Source organism: Excalfactoria chinensis, chromosome 1 (assembly GCF_039878825.1).
Source record: "Excalfactoria chinensis isolate bCotChi1 chromosome 1, bCotChi1.hap2, whole genome shotgun sequence".
In the NCBI taxonomy this organism is placed as follows: Eukaryota; Metazoa; Chordata; class Aves; order Galliformes; family Phasianidae; genus Excalfactoria; species Excalfactoria chinensis.
Window position 1 is genome coordinate 48,498,283 of NC_092825.1, and position 25,388 is coordinate 48,523,670.

The 25,388-nt window shown below is 48.9% G+C and overlaps 1 protein-coding gene across 2 annotated transcripts in view; it reads left to right on the top strand.

Annotated features, from left to right (window-relative positions):
- The first annotated feature begins 13,418 nt into the window (after positions 1–13,418).
- The window catches only part of ELFN2 (extracellular leucine rich repeat and fibronectin type III domain containing 2), a 47,364-nt gene continuing 35,394 nt past the window's right edge, over positions 13,419–25,388 (top strand). The window contains exon 1 of one of the 2 annotated variants that reach the window (XM_072336653.1): positions 13,419–13,808. The gene's annotated coding sequence lies outside the window, so the exon portion shown is untranslated. Of the gene's footprint in view, positions 13,809–13,837; positions 13,971–25,388 lie in introns of those variants that run through there. The other variant, XM_072336664.1, reaches the window with a different exon arrangement.

The following is a 25,388-nucleotide window of genomic DNA, read 5'->3' on the forward strand; positions in this document are numbered from 1 at the left end:
GCAGGAAGGAGGGGGAGGAAAAGGCAGCAGAGTGGTGAGGAAGATCTTGTGGGAGAGGAGAGTGAAGGTGGAGATTAGAGAGAGGTAGAGAAGGAGGTAAAGCAAAAGGGAAGGTGGTTTGACAGTAGAAGTGGTGAGGGGAGAGGACAGACATGGGGACAAACAGATCTTGCTTCCCATTACCCTGCTCACATCCCTGATGACATCGTGAACCAGCAAGGCAGGCACCTGCAGCCCCCCTAGCCCTGGCTTATGCTGAGCCAAAGCCTGACTGCAAAATACACAAACTGAACTTTGCGACCTGGATAATCACTCCCCTTTCACCCACACAGTCCCTACCGCTTGCCTGCTGTACCCTCCAACCCCCGTTGGCTTTTATTGAGTGCTGCAGGGAAGGCATTGAACTCCTGGTTCGGCAGCAGAGTAAATAACAGCAACATTGGCCTCTTCAGCTCAAGGGGGAGGAAGGGTGGTTTCAATCAAAGGTAAATAACAGTTGGTATTCTCTGACCCTTAATCCAGTTTCCTAGAAATGGAAAATAATATTCTAGCATAGGTGTGTGGTGTTGGTCCACAAAATAAATATGACTACTCAGCCAGCTGTTGGGCACAGCACAGCCATGAGGCCTGAACTGGGGGAGATGCCACAAGACAAGTAGTTCATCCTTGCTGGTCTGGGACTGTACTACTCTCATCTGACTCTTCCTGGTGTATTTTCCTTGCTTTAATCATCTCTGTGTGGCTGCAGAGCTTGCTCTCTGATTTGGCCATGTTTTAGAATCTCAGAGATTTAAGGAGGTGGCATTATCAAGCTCTCAGGAGGTTATCTAGTCCTGCAGCAGGGGCAGCTACCTCACAACCTTTCTGGCAGAAGTTTTTCCAACCAAGTACTAAATCATGCTCTTCTGGTACAGACTATTAGTATCTGATCAGAAAGCTGCTGATAACTAAGCAGTGGTAACAAGCTGATCTTGTAAAAACATGTTTCTTCTGTGCCAGTATTGTTTTCCTGATGAAGCAACTCTGTCAGGCTCTGGGGCACTGCTTTCTCCTCTGTGGGGCATCTGATTCACAGTTCTCTGTCACAAAAGAAGCCTGATGAAGCTGGGCCATATTTGGAAGGAGGCAGAGACATGCACAGGACCTGAGGGCAGAGAAGGTCAGATCCTTTCTAGACCTTCCATCTTGCAGAATGACCTGGTGTTTCATAGAAGGGTTTTCATCTGCTGTGGACACAGAGCATCTGTGCATCCTGTGGGTGGACTGTGGTTTCAAGACCATGTTTCAGATGAAAAACTTTGTAATCCATCTGGACATTGAAATAAACCTCCTCACCAAAAGATCCCTAGTGACAAATGTGGCTCAATGCACGGCAGTTGTATGGCAATCAATTCCTGATCATACAACATGGACAGATCACGTGCAGGAGGGACAGCCAAGTCCATCATCCCATTTCATTCTCTACTCTTCCAGTGTGGATGCTGAAGCCTGGGACAAAACACAATGCACTCAGACACCCAGGGCAACACAGGAAAGAAGTACTGAGAGCTTAACCTCTAGGCTGAGGAAGAGTGAAGTCCACCCTGCACAGAGAAGCTCAGATGATGACTAATCTTTGCATTTCAATCAACTAGTCTTGCCTTAAGACAGTGAGGAAGAGGAAAAATGTCTTTTGCATCCCTTTGATGATGTGTTATTTTTCCCTTTGCTCGGCTCACTCTAGGAGCACAGTGCTTTGGTAACTGCTTGAAATCCCTGGAATGGCCCTTACCCTCTATGCGGGGAGAGAGCAGGAAGAGGAGAGGGCTTGGGAGGCGGAAGCTCTGGTCAGCACCCTGGAGAGGGACGGGTGAGACGTGCCCCTGCCTTCCCCTACTTGCCTTTCCTTCCACTGCCTTTCCCCACATTTTCTTCCCTTCCATTACCTTACCTTGACTAACTCTACCCTTATTTTGCCTCCCCTCTTTTTTTTTTTGCCTTTCCTTCGGTTGGGTGCAGGCTGATGAGCAGCATCCTGGCGTGTCACAATCCTACCTTGCCTTGCAACTAACACCAACCTTTTTTTTTTTTTTTTCTTCTCTTGTTTAGAAACAAATACAGAGTGCTATAGCTCTGTACACAGCTGTTCTGAGACTGTGGCTTAGATCTGGGTTATTTTTTGCAGACAAATCCTCTTTTCTATCAGATTTGACATCAGGCAATCCCTCCAGATCCCTCCCCTTCTCTCTGTCAGACTTCCCCCTTCTCTTTCCTGGCATTTGTGCCCTTCCTTTCCATCTGTATCCCTCTATCCCCTTTTCTTTTGTACAGCCAGATTTCAGTTCTCATTTATCAGAAGAACTTCTGGTTTTGTTTCCATCACTGGTCTGTTCCCACCAGCATGGAAACAAGGAGAAAGTCCACTGAGACTTGGATGGAAAGAGGAAGCTTGCAGAGAGCTGTAGTCAGGGCTTGTTTCAGTAATCCAGTGCAGATTTTCATCTCTCTGCTCTTACCCTTGAAGTCCTAAGAGGCTTCCACCTGGGAGCTTTGCAAACTGTCATTTCGCTGAGATCTCCCTGATGCAGGTCCTCAATGCTCTGCTGCAGGATGCCAGTAGCGTACATTGGCTTATTTGGTAGGATCTAGCACCTAATGAGTAATAAACCTTCTGAAGTCTACTGTGCTACTTGGAAGTGATCCAGTTTAAGAAGGTGGGATAATAGTTTCAGCTGCAGAAAAACATTTTAATTTACAGAAATTCAGGGAACTCCCAGACTGACACCACTTTGGATAGGATTTAGCCAGGGTAGCATGGAAGATAGGATTCATGCTGTCACCACAGGTATCTGGATTTGGGTAGTGAAAAGAAAAGGAGTTATTGTCTGTCTTTCACTTGTTTCGTACCTTTTAAAACTGGAGCTCTTGTGGCAGTGACAGATCTGCCCACAGTTAAATGGGCCACAGCAGCTGGGGACTGAGTAGATGTGTCTGGAAGAATAACACTTGTTTTCCACCTTGATCTCTAAGCTACACCATGGTATCCAGAAGAGCTCACAAAGTGTTTGGAAGAGGTGGTGGATTTTCTGTTAGACTGGAGTTGTCCTCTGTCTCTGGTCATAAATTTAAACATAAACGTAAACATAAATTTACATTTATAACAGGCAAAGCTTTTTCTAGCCTGTGATTCTTCCATCATTTTAGGCTAATAGCAGCAGAGGATGGCTCCACGTTGTTTGGAGATCAACATTTAGATGACTGTGGGAGGGGGATACAGGGTGATGCTCTCAGTGATGTTCAGTGAAAAGCTGAGGGAAAAGGCAGCCCAGTTTTTACTCCACATCTGATGCCATCAGTTCAGTTTCTGCTTTAGTTTAACTGAGGCCGAAGAAGCCTTGGTTATATATGGTACATCTCAGTGCCTTCCTTAGCAGACAGCTGCCACGCATGACATTTCAAGACCACAAACAGTCCCAGAGATGGTGGCAACACTGTGTGCTAAGCTCATGCAAAAGTTTTTTGTTAGGCTGCACATCTAAGCAATTTTAATGTCTCCTTTCAGGGCAGGATACAGCATAGTTCTGTTTGCTGAGGCTGATGAACACATTTGTTTAATTTCCTAAAATAATAATAATAATAATAAAAATCCTTCCACTGCACGTGTTGTTTCTGCTGTTGCTGTATTATAATATTTACAAAAGGAAGCTTCCAATGGAAGTGCTCTTCAGGGCTCATCTCTGCTTTCGCCTCTGGGATTCTCCTCCAGGTCTCATCTGGGACTTCTCTCACCTTCTTCAGGTCCTGTGGGACTGGCATGTCCAACACCACACTGCATCTCTCCCTGTTTTGTCTCCCAGATTCTCAGTACAGTCTCTAACGCAGCCAGCTCTCTGGATAATCCAGTTTCTGTTGTTATCTGTTTCCATCTAACGGTTTATCAGTAACCAGACCTGGCATTCAGCATTTCTGCAGTATTTGAACTTGGAAGGAGTTTGAAGAGAGCACTGCTAATTAGCTCACAGTTTTTCTGTCAGGTCATTGTTATCCTGCTTGAATGACTTAAACACCACAGCACAGAGTGACCAGCTGCACAGAGGGACCTGAACTCCTTGGAATGTAATCTCTTTCCTTCTTTACTGAGGGCAATAAAAGGTCACCTCTATAGCGCTGGAGCTGAGAGATAGCGCACCAGATTTTGAGCTGCTATAAATCAGCATAGATCCAGGGGCACTCTGACCCCTACTCTGTGTGTACAGTCTTAGAGTTTTTAGCACAACCTGGGAGTCTGTTGGCAGGTCTGAATGTGACTGTGCTGGCTCCAGGCAGAAGGATCCTTGCCTTCCCCACTGGCTTGGTGGTGGCAGATCGGGGCTGTCAAAGCACAGGAATATCTCCATGTGAGCTCAGGAGGAAAAATCAGTATGAAGAATGAAGGCATGCACACTGGGGCAGGTCAACAGCCAGAATGCTTTGCCCCAGCCCTGTGGAGATTCATTTGCAATGGCCAGAATCCTTCTCCCATTGCAGGCTCAGCCATCCGAGTGGCACCAAGCCCCCAGGGAGAGAATGTGCTCCTCTTCAGCCCCACGCACCACGCCTCTGACTGCCTTGCCTCTGGGAGCAAAGGAGCGAGAGAAACACTTTACCTCCCACAGAATTGGGAGTGCATCCAGAAAGCCCCTGGGAGTCCCTGATGCATCTCCGCAGCAACGCTCAGCGGGAGCAACACATGAACCTCACTCCCACCCACCCACATGTGCGGAGCCAAACACTGGCTTCTCATCCTTCTGTCCCTCCTTTCTCACTATGCTGGCTCCTTTGGGGTCATGGGGACGGCACTCATTGGTCAGCACACTGCTTGTTTCTTGGCTTGTATTGCTGCTGGAGCAGTGCCCAACGTGACATGGCTCGATGGGGGCAAGATGAAACCCAAAGGTGTCTGCTTGTGAGGCCGGGAGTGTGCAAGGCTTGAACAGTCCAACCAGTCCAGAAATGGGACCAGCAGAGGGCACTCCGGTACTGCTGCTCGCCACCAGACCCAGCCCTCGTTCAGGGAATGGGGTCACCCCAAAGCCCTGTTGGGCTGTGCCCTGGGTGTAGGATGAAAAGGGGATCAAGGAGAAGGTGGGGGAGGACTGCAGCCCTGCTTTCCTTACTGCAGGAAGGGGAAGGAGGAAATGTGTGAGGAGAATGCAAAGGGGAGGTGTCCCAGGAACTTCCACATCTATTCCATCAGTTCACTGCAATCCCACCACATGGATGCAGATGGTGGTTGTATGGCCTGGGGTTTTTCTCTTTGAGACCTTGGGTGCAGTGTGACTCTGGTACAGGGCAGCAGAGGGAAGGCAGCATCTTTCAGTACCTGGAAGGGCTGCTGAGCCTGAGGCTTAACAGCAGGACAGCTCTGTGCCCATCAGTCTCTGAGGTCTGCTGCTAGTGCTGACCCCTTCCCCAGATATCCTGGTAGTGTCCATTAGAGGGACTGTCCTGCTCATTTCCATGCGAGGTCTAGACATCTTCCTCATCATAAAGCAGTGTGGCAGCTACATGAGAAACCGGTATTCCCTGGGGATCATGGGGCTGGGGGGTCTCTTGTCTCCTCTACGGAGGTGACAGAAGCTGAGCACCTTCCTACGTGCTTGCAGAGCCTGAGCACCTGGTGGTTTTGCTGCAATAAATCTGGAGCAGCTATAAATCTGGAGCAGCTGGCTTAAGCTCCTCCAGGGTTCATAAGAAAAAAACCAAACATCCAGCCTGATGTTTTCTGTTTGCCCACTCACTGTGTTTTTAATTGGGATGTTTGTAGCTTGGAAAATTGCTTCTTAGACTACAGTACCCACAGTCCTTCGCTGGCAGCTTGGTGTAGCCTGTCAGGGCAAACAAAACCTGCACCTCTGGGTGGGGTCTCCTTACCTGACCGTGCAGGCAGCTGGAGGTCTTCTGTCACACCTGGCAGATGCATCTCTTTGTCTCAGTGGTCAAAGTCTGGTGAGACTAATGAGAAATAGGGCTGTGATTCCCAGGTCCCAGCAGAACCAGCCCTCCTGACTCTCTCTCTTCCATTCCTGCCAAACCCTGTCCAGAACCTCTTCTAAATGAAACTTGAAGTCCAGTTTGAGAGAGATCACAAGGCAGAAACAACAAGCATAATGAACCATATTTAAAATGATATTTTTTCTGCCTTTGGAGTTTGGTTAATTTATAATCTATAAAAGTCTCTGCATAATTGTGTCTTGATTAAAATGGTATAATTAGGCGCTCTGGATCTCTCTCCCCTTTCCCTAAGATTATTTCTGTCTAATTGCTTTAATCTGTGTTTTCATGCACCCACTAGAAAATCAAAGCGTGCTCCCATGAGGACGCGGGTGAGAGTGAATAAAGCTGACGACTCATTAAGTGCAGCAGAGAGAGGAAACTGCATCTAAATCACCACTACATTAATGAGGTAAAATAAAAAATCGAAACGAATAAATAACAAAGAGAGAAAGGATTTACAAAAAAAAAACCAGCACCACCAACAAAAACTCCAGCCTGACATGGATTTTTATATTAATTAAGAACACGTTGAATAGCAAATTGTCTGTCATTAAAGCCAACTTCCTCCATTGTTGATGGAGAGGAAAAGGTCTGGGGATTGGATGGTGCTTTGTGGAGGGGGCAACTTGTGCAGAAGTAGGGACAGAATGAAGGTCATCGAGCAGGGATTGAAAGATCTGGGTGGGAGAGGTGTCGGCTTAACTTTTCAGCTTAACAGTGGTGCCACAATTAGCCTGGATTCGAGTGAAAACTGGATCAGACATCAGAGAGAGCAGACTGAGATTCCTGTGTGAGGCACGGGCTGGCTTGCTGCATTGCGAAGGGGAACATGGCATGGCCCCTTGTCCATCCATCCCAAGTCTGGCCCGAAGATCAGAACACCTCTCTCTTCCACGTGTCTTTCTGTCTTCTTATCAGCAATGCTTAAACTCTGCCAGCTAGCCCCAGTAACCTACAAACAGGTCACTTATTTCTCTCCAAGTGAGCAATCGGGAAAACAAGGTAGTTTTAGAAGGCTTCTGGCTATGTTTGTGTTTTGTTAACTGCTTTAGTCTCCTGAGGGCGATACCAAAGTAGTGCTGTCCTCTGGTCCCCTGTTTATGCTTGCAAGGGAGACTAACTGCTGTAAGCTGTTTGCCTAGCTCAAGTGCAAGTGCAGGTGCCCACACGTTGTGCTGTGGAGGCTGCCTTTTACCCCTGCTATGACAGAACAGCTTTGTGACCCAGGCAGGGCACTGTACAAATGGAGCCACTCAGCTTGTGAATTTGGTGTTCTGCACTGTTGTGACACATATGTGATACATGCTGGGGTTGGTGATCTGACCACTCGGGAATGGGATGACAATGGGATTTCATCTCAAGTTGCCAGCGACCACATGATTTGTCCTTAACTCAACCATCCCCACCATGCCCCAGCATGAGATGTACTTTCACATGCACTTGTGTAAAGGTATGCAGACAAAAACTGGTGACTCTGTCTCCTTGTGACCTTTAGAGTCATTGCTATACTCTAGTTCACATTTTCTCCAGACACAGATGCACTGTTTATGGAAAGTTGAAAGGGAACATGGCTAAGAAAACCAAGAACGTTGCTTAACCTATGAATAGGAACTGTTGGCTCAGAAGAAGGTTTGTCCCAGCTACTTACCCCCAACTCCAATGGCAGGGCAGGCCTCAAAGCTTTGAAGAGGCCTCAGTGCAGGGATAAGGGCATGAATTTAAATGCTCTGCCTGACCACAGCTCTTGGTCCCCAAGACTTCTCCTTTCAGCATCCCTTGAAGACCAAGTGTGGAAAGAGGGTTGTTGGTCATGTCAGAGTGGCAGCTGAGAGGGTAGTACTGAAAAAGAAAGCAGGATCAGCTGCTTGTAGTCCTTGAGTTCAATAAGAGCCTAATCTAATTAAATGGAGACCACTATCAAATTACCGGCTCTCTTTTAATGTAGCCATTTTAAGTGGTTCAGTGTATTTATAGCAGGCGAGTTAGGGAGGGCTCTTCTCTCTCGAGGTTATGCTTGTGTATAAGGGAGAGACGTATAATAATATTAAGACTAAAGCTTTGAATTATTTCTTGGTTCCAGCCTGGAAAATACTGTACACAAGACTTAAGACATTGAAATCTGCTCCCAGATATCCTCTGCCTATGCATGTGAAAGTAGCGTTCGTCTGGGTTCGTTTCTTCTCTTGCCCCAAGCCAACAGCATGGAAGTTTCCTTTCAGAACAAAGCTTCAGTTAAAGCAAATGTACCTTGTGCGACAGACTCGTATCAGTCAATAGCTATGAAATGGTATGAGGAGGGGCTTGCTGTGGTCAGATCTGGGAACTTTGATGAGAGTGGGATGGATCTGTTACCTGTGGTTAGAGAGTGAATGGAGAGAGGCTCTCAGCCCCACAGCCTGGCTGATGGAGTGTCCCCGATTTGTCTTCCCCTTAATACTGTCTCTCCTGCAGCCCTCTCCGTTGCTCTCCCTGTAATCCCATCTCTGGGGGAGTTCCTGTGTGGCTGGATCTGTGTCAGACGATCCCCCGGGCTTGCAGGGGGAGGAGGTGGGAAATACTCATTGGGAGCAGTTTCCATGCAGAACGACAGTAATAATCCTTAGCCTTTTATCTGAAGCTTTTGCAAACATTAATTCATTAACCTCTCACAATCACCCTCTGAGGTGAGGATTATTATCCACAGGATTGGACAGATGGGGAAGCTGAGACAAGGATGAGGCAGTTGGTGCCACCAATTCCTCCCTGGCCCTCCTATAATCCATCTCCCCTCTGCCAGTGGGGGGTGGGACAGCTTCTTTGGATACACTGGCTGGGACAAGGACAGAATTTAGGGGTAATGTTTGCTGTTAGACTCTGAAGGAGTCATACATGTGGTACGGGGCTTTGAGCCTCTATGTCCCATAGGTGGTCGCCATGGGTCACCCCATACCACTGCCGTTTCTCCAGGAGCCCCTGGCATGTTTCTGTGCCTGTCAGGTCACTATTTATATTATCACTGTATGCAGAGGGGGAAAAGGAAGGGAGGAGAGAGAGGAATAGAGGAAAGTATCAAGACCTAGAAACAAAAGTCCTTTATGTCTCCTTAACCATCCCCATCTCCCTTCTGACTGTGATTTCTTCTTGTCTTAATGTTGCGTCTCATTCTTGATGTGAGTGATTAAAACCCAAGAGATTAAAAGCTTACTCAAAGTAGATGAGATAGACTTTACTGCCTCCCTCCCTCTTGCTGGGACAGACCTCTGGGAAACCCGTCTCTTGCTTTTCCCATCTTCTCTCCCCTCCCCTTCCCCTCCCACCTCTTGATCCTTAGAGATGAAAAGGCCTTTTCCTTCTGTCTGTTTGAGCCAGTCTGGCTATCTATAAGGCCACTCTTTGATCTTCTTTTGGGGTCAAGTGGAGAGAGAAAGGATGCATCTGAGGCTGCAGAACATAACATCTTAGCTGTCCATCTGCAGTGACTCTAGCATCCCTCCTCTGAGACACCCTCCTTCCCCAGGCCATTCGTCCATCAGAAAAGCTCTATGACAAAGCAGCAAAAAAACACGAATGGGTCTTGGAATCATTGCTCTGAATGTGCCACCTACAGCGATGTGAAACCCCTCCTTGGATGTGAGCATGTGAGAAGAAGGCTGGAGCAGAAAAAACTGGTGGTGGATTCCCTCGGCTATTCCACCTTTTGCAGGACAGGTAGAGGACTACAAGAGTTCCCCTTCATCTCTGACAAAGGGATTTTTCAATAGCAAGTCCGGTAAAGCACAGATTTGCTCCCATTCATTCTCAGTGTGTTGGGGTGTGTAGAAAGGAACACATTCATTGAACTTTTGGTCGGTCCCACCTTTTTTGTGGAGACCAGTTCTTCCAAATTTGTACCTACTAAAGGAGCCCTTATGGGCTTAAACTGCTCCACTGTGGTTCCAGATCAGCGTTGGAAATGCCTTTCTGCCCTTTGGTTTCACTAAATCACAGAATCATAAATGTTGGAAAAGATCTTTAAAGTCAATTAGTCCAACCAGCAGCCCATCCCCACCATGTCCACTGACCACGTCCCTCAGTGCCACATCCACACGGCTCTGGAACACCTACAGGGACGGTGACTGCACCACCTCCCTGGGCAGCCTGTGCCACTGCAGCACTGCTCATTCTGAGAAGAAATTTTTCCTAATGATTTCACAGAGGGATTCACTGCTCCCACCTTGGTTGTGTTCAAAGTTGCTCTTCACAGCGCAGCAACCAATGGAGTTAAGACTGAACTTGGCTCCACCTGGTCAGTTGTGGTGCTTTCACAGCTAGAGCAGAGAAGAAGGCCAATTCTGTGTCTCATCCTGGAAGAACCTGCTAACTATGGTATGCTTGGAGACCTCTCAGCATGATGGAGACAGTGTTGTGCAGCCCATTCACCTCCTCTAGCTTCGCACATACTAAGGCAGACTCTGGCAGCACTCCCACCTTGGATTCTCTGAGCATGGTAATGCCCAAAGCTCTCATGAGATATTATTTCCAAACATGCTGAAAAATGCTCCCTGCTCCACATGGCAAAGGAGGAGGCTCCAGTGCAGCAGCGCAGGAATTGTCCGTGCGATGTAGTGCTTGCTCTATGCTTGCCATCTCCCACGAACGCTGTGTGCAGCCACCTGTGCAGAAAGAGCCTTCCATCTTCATTGCTGACAGCTGTCAGTCTCCAGGAAAAAATCCCTTCTCTCCCTGCTCCCGTGGTCCCACGAGCAGGGAAGGAAATCTGCCAACACGGTGCTTCTCCCTCTTGCTCTCTCTTTTGCTGCCTGTGAGGGAAGTTGCAGGGAAATAATGAAATAAAAGCCAAGGCCCAGAGAAAGCTGATTCATCCACAGCCCAGGGCCAGCGGCCGGCTCCAAGCAGAGCTGTAAAATCAATCTGTCACTGCTCACCGCAGTATAGATCAGGGAAGAGATTGAGACTGCAGCGAGGGCTGAGCCCAGCCTCCTCCTGGGGACCTCTTTCCCAGTGGTGGGACTCCGTGGGGCGCACAGATGGATGGATGGGGAGGAGGTAAAGAGGGAAAAGAGCTCTGTGATCCGTCACTGATGGTGCTTGGCATGCACCCACGCTGCCCAGCTCAAGGACCCAGTGGTGGGGGATGCTGAATGTGAGCTCTGGTAACCCCAGCCTACAACAGAAGGTTAAAACTTCAGTTAAACACATAAAACGGGGCAATCTGTGGTACTGTTTCCATTTCTATTAGGGAGAGAGAGAGGCTGGAGGGCGGTGGTCTCAGCAACGTTAACACGAAAGAATGAGAAGGTGATTATTCTTCTGTAGTGCTGGGCATAGAGCAGAATGCGCCTGCAGCTGACTTCCACTAAAGTATCTGTGACGTACTTAAGTTGTTCTTTTTTTTTCTTGGTGAGCTTCATTTTTTTTTTCCCCCTTTCTTGTGAAGTAACAAACAACTGAGACTTTTCAGGGCTGCTGACAAGGACAGAGCCTCTGCAATATCAACACGGAGGTGAGCTTCTCCACCCTATATCTGGTCATCTGTCATGGGGCAAATAAACACTGAGGGCATGCATGGCTTAGAATCAGATAGAGGACCCAAGTGCCCTACATGCTTGGGGATGTGCTGCTTACTTCTGTGTGTCTCTTGGCTCTGTTCAATCTGTTTGATTGAAGAGCTGTTCCTGGGTCTGTGTTAGTGTAAGGTAGGACAATCTGACACCCCCTTGGGCCACAGAAACACAAGGATCTTGTCCCAGTGCCTCTCAGCATCTGCATCAGCAGCAAAGCTGGTGGGGACCCATCCCCTGAGAGACAGTGATGGAGGAATTCCAGCAGGAGAAAATCCTGTTTTGATTTGGTGTTGGAAACCATTTCTTTCAGTACAGCACCCTCCAAGATTAGACAGCGTTTCTTACAGGGGGTAAAAATAATGGAAGCAAGATTTAATTCCTTCAGTTTTCGGCTTTAAATGAGCTTGAAAGAAAATAATCCACCATCACAACTCCCCCAGATGATCAAAGCAAGGAGTTCGTATCCTTTGTCATCCCAGGTGGAGCAAGTAGGTTTTTCATTTAACCCAGTGGGAACAGACATCTGATGGACCAGGGTGTCAAAGGAACTCACCCTGCATAAAGGTGTGAGATAGACTGCTTATATATTTCAATACCTATGTTGGTATTGAAGAACAAGGAGTGGGTCCACAGCTACGATCCTTTGGTTGCAGCTGGAAATCACAGTATCACATATTTAGTAATTCTGGTGCTTGCAGTGGGGTGTGCATGATGGGATAACTTCTCTGTGGATCTCGCTCTGCAAGAATCAAGCAGAATCAGGTGTCTGTTCTCCCAGATGTAGTGAGCGTGTATGCACTGGTGTTGAGAAGAATGCCTTCACCCAGCTGTTGTGAGTGTGGCTGTGTGAAGGAGGGGTGTGAACAGTGTCTGCTCAGCTGAGTGTGAAGCTTTCAGGGCATGTCCTTCTGTTGTTGCTACCTCCAGTGTGAGGGACATGCAAGGCTGGCAACGGAACATGCAGGTGTGAGTTGGTCATGAGGAAATGCAAGTGTTGGGGCAGGATGCTGACATTAGAGCCACCTCTGAGCAGGGAGCAAAGCACTTCCCAGCACCAGAGTGGACCTTGAGACATTTCTGAGCAAGGCTGTGACACGTGGCTGCCTGGAATAGCAGGAGACTGGATTGCACAGCCCAGGAAAGCAATTCCCATCCCATAACCAGCATTCCTTAGTTTCTTTGCAGCTGTTGAGTGGCGATGCATGGCTGGTCAAGACAGAGCATCCTTCCACAGCGGAGTGTGAGGGATGTGGAGCATGGTTTGTGCATCTGATGTCTGGCTGTCATGTGTGCTTTCTATGAATGGGACAGGTGATTCCTTCAGTGGTTACAAAGCAGGTATCACCCTGTGTGTTTGGGGGGGCTGAGCTGTGGCTGGTTCTCCAGCACCTGATGCACACATGTGCTCCTTTCTGTCTGTAGGCAAGATCTCCATCCATGATGGCAGACGCGTGCTTGGATCTTCCAGGAAGCTGGAGCATGTATGTGGTATGTCCAAAGAGATGCTGATCTGAGCAGGTGTGGGAAGGTCTCCCCATGCGTGTGTATGTGTGGGGGGGAGGGCTTTTCCCAAACTCCTGTTGCATCTGTATGTGCTGAGGTGCAAAATACCACCTGGGGTGCAGTTCTCCATGACTTTCATGTCTGCACACGCCACATACCTGCAGGGCACCCATACATGTAGTGTGCATCCACCTGCAGGGATGTTGCATGTAGTAGCTGTTGCTTCAGAGCGCGTGTGTGCCTTTCTTGAAAACCATCGTGTTTTCACGTCGGTGACACGATCCCGAGCGGCTGAGGTGCTGCTGCTCGTGTGTGCGTGCGTGTGCGTTCCCTACAGCCGCTGCCGCTGTCACGCGTGGGCCGGCGCCGTGCCTGCCCCATCCCTCTGGGCCCCCCCCGCTCCTCCCGCACCGGGAGAGCAGAGCTCGGCGCCGGCTCCATCCATGGCAGAGGCAGCTCCGCCGCTGGCAGCCGGCACGAGCAGAGCCCCGGCAGCCCGGCCCGCGGCGCAGCCATCGCTCGCTGCTTAAATGCCTTCTTCCCCCGGTGATGCGGAAGCAGAGAAAGCAGCAAACCCCCCCCCGGCTGTGCGCTCCCTGCCCTGGCTGCTCCTGTGCGCGGCGGGGAGCGCTGCTTAGGGGACAGAGCAGCCGGGAGGGGTGACACGGGGCGGGGGACAGCGCGGAGGGGCTGCGGGTCGCGCCTCCACGGGGCATGTCACGCGTGGGAGCGACCCTTCAGGAGCAGGTATGTGTATGTGTGCGTGTGCGTGTGACACAGTCGGTGCGTACGGCTCGGTGTCGCCCGCCCGGAGACGCGGCTGAGCTTGGAGGGGGAGCGGAGAGGGGCAGGATGGAGGGATCGCCCTCTTCCCGCTGCCCACCCGCGGGTGGGTGCCTCTGAGCCGGGGTGAGTGAGAGGGAGATGGGGAGGGAGTGGGGAAAAAATGCCCATATGGGGAGACGGGAGGGAGCGAAGCTGGGGGAGAGGTGCGCCCTATCACCGCATCAACCATCAGCGGTGGTAGGGAGAGAGGTGCTCCCCATCACCATTGCCGTGTATGCTTATGTGTGTGCCGGGGATCAGGATGCCGAGTAGGTCCAGGGCTCTGCATGCAAGCTGGGTTGTATGCTGTGCTTCAGTCCAGAACCCGCAAGGGGAGAGGATCCATGCATTTTTTTTGTGTGTATATACGTGTGTGTGTCTGTGTGTTCATCTCTATATTAATCTATACATAAACATATATCTGTAGGTATATCTATATATATGTATCTACCCCCATATTTATAGGTGTATGCCCCTCTGTATGAACATATATGTAAATATATCTATAGTTTTATGCCTATACCACCCTTATATCCATGTAACTGTAGATACACAGACATATATGTATACTGCTAGCAGTTACCGTGAGGAGAAGAAGGCAGACCAATCCCAAACTTTGCCAGGGAGCCTTTGCAGTCCAGGCTGTGTCCATGTCTGTGTGTATTTGCCTGGTTTGAATGCAGGGGAGTGAGTAAACCTGGGCTCTGCTCTGACACCGCTCTGCTGGGAGGCTGCTGGCTGCACGAAAGTCATTGCGTGGTGTCTGGCGAGTGTGAGACTGTGTGTGTGCGTGTGGTGGGATCTGCCTATTTACATAGGGGCCCAGGACAGCAAGAAGGATGTGTGTGGATGTACACAGGCATTGCTTGCAGAGTGTCCGCATGCCCATTTATTCCAGCAGGGAAAGTGTGCCCACATTTTTATGCATCAAGATCCTCCTGCTTTGGGGCATGGGATGGGGGGAGGAGAAGCTGAATGAATGAATGGGAGCAAGACGAGGGGAAGAAGGAGGGGTAGGGGTGGGGGAGAAAGATGAACAGATGCATCCTAACCTCATCCCAGGATGGGCAGGAGTACACAGCTGCCGCTGTTCCCATTCCATAGCTTGGATCTGGTTGGGGAAAGGCGGCGTAAATCTGCTAATGCTGCAGCATGCAGCGTACTCGGGAGCTGCTCTGCGTAATGCCCTCCTGTACGTGTGCTGGGGTGGTTCCCCCCTGGCCCTGTGTGCATGCATGCCAATGCACATGTGTGCATGTGTGTATGAGGTTGGAGGTGGTGGGGGGCAGGTTGGAACACTGTGGTTGCGAACATCCTTGCGAGTGGCCAAAGAAGGAGGTGTCTGTGGTGGTGGGAAGCAAAGAGCATCACTTGTGTGCTGCGGGTGCATGCATCTTGCAGCTGAGGTCCATTTGCATCCTCACACAGGCGCCTGCTGTTGCTGTGGGCTGCTGTGTGCGTGCAGAGTGGGTCCATGTGTGCAGGCCAGGCTCAGGGATTGCCCCCCCCCCCCCCCCCCACTTCTTTTCCCCTAAAGGCTGGAGAGCACAACCCTTCTGTCCACCCCGGAGGTAGGGAGCTCCAAGGGGAGCTGGGGAGCTGGGAGAGGAATGCTGAGATTGGAGGAGGGATGTCATGATGATGAGTGTATGTATATGTATGAGGGGGTCTGTGGCCCTGGAGGGGGCCTGGAGAGAGGGAAGGCTGCATTGCCTGCTGTGAGCCAAGGTATTTGTCATGCATCAGGAGGTGGGAGGATGTGGGAGTGTGTGATGTGGGGGTGCCGGGTGGAGGGGGTGAAGAGGTACTGTGAGGGTATGGGAGGATTTGGGGTGACACCCATCCTTCTGTCCCCTCCCAGTCTCCTTGCACCCCATCACTGATAGGTCTGGGGAAATGCAGCCCAGCAGCATCGCTAATGCAATAATATTCCAAGGAACCTTCATTTGCATAGAGCATGCATTATTAATATATTTAAATACAGCCCCCCCCTTTCGCCTCCCCCCTCTGTACCAGCAGCAGTGAGGGAACTGCAGGGACTGGAGGGCTTCTGCCGCGGTGCCAGGGGTGAGAAGCAGCCACTATGACCCCACTGATTTCCCCAGCCCTTTCCCCACCCACTACCCTACTTGTCCTGTTATTTCCCCGTGCAATGGGGTTGCCTTTCAGGGCATCAAACCTAAAGCGGGATGCAGGGAGCTGCCTCCATCTCTCTCTTCCCAACCAAAACCACAGCAGGAGCTGCGGATGTGTGGCCTTTCTCTCTCTCTGCCCAGCTCCAGGAGATGTGGGCATTTGGGATTGTGTTGTCTGAGCTAGTATAAAGCAGTGCTGTGCAGTGGGAGCTGCTGGTAGAGCACATACAGTAGAGGGGTGTTAGGAGGGGTTGTTTAGGCCACGGATCAGCCTGCAGTTCAAATCAGAAAGGTAGAACCGCAGGCAGGGAGGAGGGAGGGTGATGTGGCTGTGCTGGTTATTCCTACCTGGGTCATGTCAGAAGGCAGATGCGGCTCCAGGCAGGGTGCAGATGCCTCATCTGACCCTGCTCGCAAGTGGCAGAGCGCGCTGCCCACCTGGGAAAAAAAGCTTGTGGTCACATCAGGGCCCGCTGCAACCTCCCAATGCTGTCAGCAGCCGTGTCACAAAATATCAGCGCAGCTGCTGGGAAAGAGAGACCTGGTTGTTCTCTCCCTGAGCCCAAATATCGTGGTCTTTTTTTCCCTCTCTCTCCCCACTAAGCGTGAGCTTGGACAGAGCTGTTCCTTATATTATCACAGGAGATACGGGAACATCTCTGTCCTCACACTCATGAAAGCAGAGGAGATGTGCCCAACTCTGGGAAAGGGATTTGACATCCCTCAGGTACCTGCAGTCCCCACTCATACCTGGGGCCCAGGGCAGGACAGGAGCAGTTCAGTGCAGGAAAACTGTCTGGGAGCCCAACTGCTGTTGTGGGTCTGCTGTAGTTGCTTAAGTCTCATGATGGTGATGGACTGACAGTTGGACTGGATGATCTTAGTGGTCCTTTCCAACATTAATGGTTCTATAATTCTACAGTCTGACAGCAGTTACTGCCTTGCGTTATTAGAGCTGTATCTGTGTCCTGGCTTTCCTGTGTTCTCCATCCAGTGAGGCAGCTTTATGTCTCACTTTGCTGTCCTGTGAGCTCCTCTTTAAGAGGACAGGGGTGACAGCAGACTTTGTGTCCCCTGGGAGCATGGAGGTACTTGGCCATTGCCTGAGATGAACTGCTTGCTTGTGAATAGGACTGACCAAATAATTTTGTGTTGCTGAGGAGAAATGACCTCATTTGCTCAATACTTCCAAGCCAAGAGGAAACCCAGTTCCAGCTGACCAGCTGAGGTCCAGAAGGAGGGGAGGGTGGTTGTTGCTTTCAATAGCATTATAAGGGGCTGGAAACAAGCCATTAAGAGCCAGGTGGAGGTGAGTGGTCTTAAGGATTTATGAGAAAGCTGCTGCTGATTGCAGGGAGACTTTGAGGTTCCCAGGCAGACCTGGTTTGGGTAAACGCAGTGGCAATATAGTGCTGTATATCATGAGACCACGTGTCACAGAGATAGGCACAGGATCAAAACCCTGAAGCAGAATGTGTCCTACCACAGAAGGTGAGGCCCATCCATTGCTCTGCATGGACGCAGTGGGTGTTCTGGGACCTTGCCTTCCCACCTGCCTTCAGCCCAGGAGTGCATCTCCAGTTTTATCAGCATTTTGCCTTAGAGTTTATTTCCAGGCTATGCTTCATAGAGCTGATGGTGCCATGTGAATTTCTCAGAGGGGAGATGAAGTGTCTGGGGATCAGGAATCCATGTTTTTCTCTACACAGAGACATCCATACACAAAGTTAACACCTATCTGGTCTTGCTAAGCTGTAGGGGAAGTACTGCTTGCAAGAAGCCATGGCTGGTTTTGATTCCTGTGGGTGTCAGTTGTTCTGATAGCAGAGAGGTGGAGCTGATACTTATGTGAGGAAGGGTCATCTCTAGCATGATGTGGGGAGAGGGTCTCAGCACTGTAGCTCTGCCACAACTGGCTTGTGGGAAAATCCTTTCCCCTTTATTTCCCAGAACCCACATCAGTTTGAGCAGCTTTGGTGACAAATTATTCACTGTTGGAGGCATGACAGACATGTAGACTGTGTTCTGGGATGATGTATGGGCTACTGGTTGCCTTAAGGGAAGGTGTAATATGTTTGTCTTCACTCTTGCTGTGGCTCATGATCTCAGTCTGTAGATCAGATGGGTCAGAGCTCCCTGTGTGTTTTTAGGTTCCTATGGGAATTCCATGAGCTATCTTTCCTGTGAGAACACTGATGTATGCATGAGAACATGTGTTTGTGAACATGGAGAGAAGCATTTACCTCTGCTAGGCTTTATCAGTCCTGTCCTCTTGTATGAGCAGACACCTGTGTACTCAAATACATTCAGCAACATTGAGCCCCAAAGCGTGAGGTAGGCCTAATTAATATTTCCAAGGCTTTAGTGAAACCAGTCTGGAGAACCTGGCATTCAGACTGGAGTGCTAGTGTAGCTGAAGGAGAGTGATCAGTTGGAGCAAATTCAGTGAAGAGCAACAAAATGATGAAAGGTCTGGAGGGTCTTATAAAGAGAGATTAAAAGAACTAAATAGGTAGAGCTTGGCTAAGTGATGTAGTGAAATCAGTTTACAAGTATTTGTGGACTGTAAACATCAAGAGAAGGAAAAGATTGTTAGAGGTGGCAAAGGATGAGCAGAGATGTAAGGGATGAGGCTGAGCAAAGGGGCAAATGCCTGGAGGACAGGTGCAAGCTTCCAGGTGTGAGTGCCCCAGTCAACTATGAGATAATCTGGCAGGTTTAGAGAGATGCAACTGACTACAGCAAGAAAATGTATGGTGGTGAAAAGGGATAGAGGGGAGCAAGACAGACTTGGCCAGCGATGAAGGTGAAGTGACCTGCAAGGTCTCTTTTTCATATGTGGGACTGCCAGGAAAAAATTGAGAGATGTTTGGTCACCATTTGCTTTTCACTGATTCCATGTCTCATCTCTGTGGAGAACCTGCAGACACTGTTGTTGAGGGAGCAAAGAAGTGGTATGGGAGGAGTGAGTAAACAGAGTCTGATGGAGGTGGAGAACACTATTGGCTTCTTATTCCCATTCCTTCTAGTTGGAGGGAATGTCTAGGAAGCAGGTGTGTAGGAGGTGTCTGGGGTGCTTTCTAGGAGAATACAAGCTGAACTTTTCACAGTGGATAGATGCCTCTTTCTGGACAAAGATGATTTGGCATAGGGACAGTGGGGTTGGGAGGATCATTCTTCTCTCTTCTGACTCCCTAGTCACAGATGGCCCAAAATTGGGACAACAAGGTCAGAAGGATTAACACTCCTTCTCTTTTTTTCCCCCATTGCAGTCACAGGCCAGGAAAATTGAGTCAGATCATAATAAAAGGATTAGTGTGGAGAGGCTGCCGTGAATTGTGTGATAGACAGGTCAGGAAAATGGAAGGGAATTCAAGGAGGGGGTTGGCCTTGTTACAGATGGTCTGCTGAAAGGACTCTGTGTTTATCAACAAGGAAAGGGAATTTGGTCTTACAAAGTTTGAAACAATTCATCGAGGGGACTAGCATCCCAGAACAAATGTTAAGCCCAGCAAGGATCTGTACTGGGATGACTGGTTGATATTAAGACCTCAGATCTGCTTCCAGATTCTAGGGCAAATGGGAAAAATCTCTTGTTGGAATGAGGTCTGTTGTTTGTGCATCCATTTCCAATAACACTTAATGTCCCAAAATGATGCTTATATCTCCTATTTGCTCAAGATATCTGAAAGCCACAGGGATATGGAAAGGACCTTGCTGAGCCAGGCCAAGGATTGTTCCAGTCCAGTATTTCTGTTGGAGATATTGGACTGGCTAAGAGAGGATTCCCACAAATAAGACTGTAAGGACAGGACAACTTCACAGGAACACTTTCTCTGAACACCCTTTTAGCCTCTAATGATGTGTGGTTGAGGGATCTTGTCTTAGAAGGCTGCACACCTCTGAGATCTGTATGGATATTTTTCCTCTGTGGATTTGTTCAACTACTTTTGGAAGTAGAATTTTAGCATCCACAGAAACTTACAGCAGGAAGTTGGGAAGTTTAAAAAAAGGCAGTATGTTATGAAACAGCTCCTTTTCTTTGTCTTGAATCTGTTGATTTCTGGCTTAATTTCATGACTCTTATTTCTCGGATGGGAAGAGACAGTTGACATGTGTTCTCTTCACCCTTCCCATGTGGATTTTATAGACTTCTCTCATACTGCTTCCTCTATCATCTCTTTTCCAGTACTCCTTCACCTTTCTCCTTTCTGCTTCTCCCTTGGCCATAGCAGAGCAACTTTATAGTGGCAAAAAGCTATGGGGCATTGCTAGCAAAGTTTTGATATGATGTCACAGGGATGAACAGTCTCAGGTCAAGCTTTTGTATCAGCTAAAGGACAAGGTGTGAGAAGAGGAGAAGCTGGAAAAGGAGTGTGAACCATCTGGAGGTGCCCTACACCATTAAGACAAGACAGGGCAGTGGTGGTTTAGTCTGTAGATACAAGTTACTTGGGAAAACATGGGTTGGACATACTGGTATGATGTGCAGTGCAGCAGAGTGGGAGAAGAAAATAAAAGGGCATAGACTATGTATGAGAAGGATCTTAGACCCAAGCATAGCACAGGGAGAGACTGATCCACTTGAAAGATGCCCAAGTGTGAACTCCCAGATGAGGACTAGATTTTTCTAAAGCAGAGTGAGAAACATAGAGACAAAACCCTTGCTGATATTAAGATTTTCTTGTATTTACTGGTTAGCCAAGACCCTCAGCTAGCTAATGTGGAGAAGATGAATGAAAATGAAACACCAGCCATTTTGTGAACATTCTTCACACAAAATAAGTTCAGAGGGAGGAAATGGGCTCTTGATAGGACAAAAAAAAGTCTCTGTAGAGTCTGTGAAAGGGTGAAGGGTAAAATAGCCTAATGAATTTACAAGGCGCAGAGAAAGAAGGTACATTACCATAGCCATTTAGGCACCTTCTAGAGAGGAAAACTACTATTCTGAGTAGATGAAGGAAAGCAGAGGGACATGTTGCAACACACCAGGTATATGTAAGGCTCTTATACCAGTAATCAGTAGCAGAGATGATGAGGTAGAAGGCATTTTTCTGTCTACTCTCTTAATTTTCCATCCTTTCCTTTCTTCTGACTGCTCCCCCATGCTGAGGTAACCTTTCTTTTCTTCTGTGTCTCCTCACTTAACACCAGCTGCACCTCGTGCCTCTGTTTGCCTTCCTTTAATCCATGGGATGGATAAATGACAGACCCCCACTGTAATTTTTTAAATCAAAGCCCTTTATCTTGAGTTGAGCAAGGTCGGGGGAAGCATCTTAAGGCATCAACTGCATTTTTTATCTCTGCCTGAGAGCAACTTAGTGGATGGCTCAACAGGATTAGTAGAAAGCACAAGATTGGACAAATGGATTTGGCAGGGGCTGGCTGGTGGGCCTGAGGGATCCAGAGCTTGCTGTGCTGGGAACTAGGAGAGCTGGGCTCTGCTCAGGGCCTCTGTTGTTGCCTGCTGCCCACTGTGCCTCTGGGTGGTGGAGGCAGCTAGATGGATGCTGAGCATGGGCCTGAGCAGCCTGACACTGCAGCACCATTCTTTGCTGCTTGGTGAGTGCTAAAGGGTCATGGTATTCAGACACTGCATCATGCTCAGTGAGTGGCTGCCTTATGGGCATTCAACTTCTGCAAGCCATGGCCAAGAAGGATGTTACTCTTCGGCTTGGCTTCTTCTCCCCTTTTTGTTTTATATTTTTGTGAGTGCAAGTTTTAGCAGAGAGCATCATGGTGGTAGGTATGTGGGAGGGCAGACATACTATGTGCAACCTCTCCTTGCACAGCTCCATGCTGCACCATGCAGCTCCAACATGCTTGTGGCCCTTGCCATGCTCTCCTGTCAGGTGAGGCATCTCCTCTTTGGGAAACAGATGACTTTGCCTGGAGTGAGAGAGGATGTGGACTTCCCCATCTACAGCCAGGTACTGCAGTCCCATCAGCTACACTCTAGAAGCTACACTACTAGGCAGACAATCTCCTTCCACATTCCATTCAAGGGCAATTCCCCTTGCATTATCCTATGTGCATACATACAAGAATGTGAATCAAGCATTCCCCTTGCCATTCTTCTCTCCAGCAGCTGATGGGTCCCTTTGGGAGAGAAGAAGACCCCATTTCCTCTCTGCTGTCCTCTGCCATCCCGGCTGTGTGTCCTTGGGCTCTTTGTTGGTTGAGGACACCCCAGCCCATGTGCACTGCCCGTGGGGAATACTCATGCAGTTCCTGCACAGAAGAGGATTTGCATGCATGGTGGGGGAGAGCCACCCTGGCCTGTTTATTCTTAATGCTTAGTATTATCTCCATTAATAATGCCACCTCTGCCTCACATGCTAATTAAGACTCAGGATTGTTAATGCAATAGGGAATTTGGGCAGAGACCACACAAGACTGGCTGGATTAAGTTAACCTTACGGACTGTTAATGGATCTCCTGGAGGGGCATTTCTGCTTAATGAGTATCCAGCTTGAATGGTAATCAGGGGCTTGCTCTGCGTGCTCAGCAGGGACCTTCAAGCAGGGATGCCGCAGGGCAGGAGCTGCTCGTGGGGAAAGGGAGAGAAGGTGAGGAGGGAAGAGAAAGGGACAGAGCTGGGGATAATGACCTTGGGGTGATGGAGTAGTTTCAGGCTGAGAGAGGAGCAAATCTGCTGATGTTGCTGCTCATGGGGAGCCCTGGCTGGCTGCTGGGATTGGTTATGATGCGCACTTGAATATTAAGAGAAAGCGTTCTTTTATTTTTTCTTTTCTGGTAGTGATTTCCAGTGGTGAAAAGGTTACCCAAAATGCCTTAGCTGCATGTAGGGATTCTCTCTTCTGAAAAATCAAAAGAAATAAAAATCAAACCCCTAAATAATTAGAAGATCCTGGCCTGACTCCCAGAGGACTGAGCTATAAGTCTGAAGAGTCAGAGAGATGGACTTCCCCAGCCTGTATGGTGTGGGGTAAATGTTGGTGAAGGGATTTGCCATGGAGAAGTTTGTTGCCTTGTTGGTGAATGACAAGGTGGAAGGCTAGGTCCCTGTTCAGAAAAACCTGGGAACAGATTAAAGGAGGCAACATTGAGTTTAGAGGCCTTCAGCACATAGGGTTGGGTAAATTTTGGGATTATTGCAGATTGTGGATTTCAGTGAAGAGAAGGAGCTTAAGTCTTAGATTCCATTTTTAGGGCTAATGTGAGATCCTGGGCCTGGATGGAACCAGGGTTTGCTGAGAGCCCATGAAGCTGCTGGGAAAGGTGGTTAGTTTTTCACATCTGGTTCCTGTGTGCTAGTTTATTTCTCCAGAGGGAACAGGAGCAGACTGGGACACAAGGCAAAGTCAAAGCCAGAAATGGAGGCTGACTGCTTGCAGTTCAATTTGGGGAGTAATTTAGATCAGCTCTGGGAGAAATATACAGAGCTCAGGGTAAGGTACTTGGGAGGAAGGTAGTGATTTGAAGAACTGGTTAAGGGAGCAAAGAAATGGCTTTGGGGCTTCTTATTAAAGGGCCAATGACCCAAGAAATCCTTCAGTGGGCAGTTTCCATGCTTTGGATCCCAGCCAGGATGTTACTTGGTACCCATTAAACCCAGTTGTGGGTGATGCTGGCTGGGGAATAGGAAGCCAGTCAGAATTTTGTTTTATACTCTTGGATACAATGTCTGCTGTCTACTAACTCTGTTACCTTGACCTGTCCTACTTGGGCTATGTCAGCTCTGGATGGTCAGGGACCTCAAGTCTGATTTGCAGTGGAAGTTCAGAGTTTGGGTGGAGGTTTGTGATGCAGATCCTGAGGGCTAGCAAGGGGTAACAGGAAGACCGAAGGGAATAGGTATAGTTCAGATTGCTGAGCAAGGTTTTCTTTTTCTTCTGGCTCTTGATATGGGAAGATACTGGGGAACTACAAGGAAGAGGGTTCCCTTGCTGTGTGTTGCTGCATGGGAGTCAGTTCCCAGGGCAGACTGCTGCAGTGAGGGAGGGGAACTGAGGGAAGGCAAGAAAGGAGAAGCAGAGACCCAGAGGAGAGATAGTGAGGGAGGCAGATGGGCTCTTCCACCCAGAGAGGGGTGCCTTCTTCAGAAAAGTGAAATGCCCAGGGGGAACGAGGCATACGCACTTAGCATAGCTTTGTGTGCACTCATAGCATTGCATCTGCTGGGATGTTCAGGCTGTGGATGTACAGAAACACACTGGTGAGCACATAGGTGCTGCCCATAGGAAACAGTCCCGCACACACACATAGGCGCAGACATTCAGAGGACATGTTGCTCCCAATGATTCCTGCACACCCATGTACACTCATGGCAGCAGGTTGCATCCTTTGTCCCCTTTCAGCATTGTCCCATGTGTATAGAGTCACTCATGGCCACAATGGCAGATGCATGTTTTTGCATCTTCCCGGTCTCCTTGCTTGCCGGCACAAATCAGGCATGTGAAGATCACAGAAGCATGGAACATCCTGAGTTGGAAGGGACCCATAAGGATCACTGAGTCCAACTCTTGGCTCCACACAAAACCACCCAAAATCAGACCACAGCAAAACACATCCTCAGAGATGAATGAAATGAATGCCATGCAAGCATACACATGCAAACATGCATATACATACCTTTTGCTCCTGTTCACCTTGCTCTCTCTCTCTGCTGTTTGTTTGGCCAGTCACGATGCTTCTTCCATGCCCCTGAAGCACAGGAGCAGATGGTTTGGAGGTCAGTTTAGGATGCTGGTTTCCCTTTCAACTGACAGCTCTCTTTGGCTGCTTAGTTCGGTGCTAAGTATCTCAGCAATGAAGATGCTCCTTGCCTACCAACACATAATGCCTTTCTGTCACCTCTCAGCTCGTATTAGAAACCCTGAGTCCAGAGCCCTCTTTAAATTGCCCTCATGACAGTGCTTTAACCCAAGTAGCACTTAAGGCTGTTGTGGCTTTTCCAGGTTCAGAAATGTCTGTTAGCTTTGATAAAATGAAGCAACCTCCTCTCTGCTCTGCTCTGTACATGTGCCTTGCTGAGGCCCAACAGGCTCTCGCTTGTCCCCTTTCAGCCTGCATTATTCATTTCCTGTAATGCACAATTGATGTTTGTGGGCAGAGGCGTGCAGGTAATAATCGAGCACAACGGAGAGGAAACGTTGTTGCTAGCAGGCTGAAATTGCCTGGGAGCATGGACCAAGTTGAGATGATGGAGAGAAAATTTGTGCTCCTTTGCAAGCACTTCTGAAAAGAGAATGATGCCAGTGGTAGAACCATGGAATCACAGAATCAGAGAATCATTAAGGTTGGAAAAGACCTCTGTGATGATCTAGCCCAACCACCAGCCCACCCCCACCATACCCACTGACCTTGTCCTGAGTGCCACATCCACATGGCTCTGGAACACCTC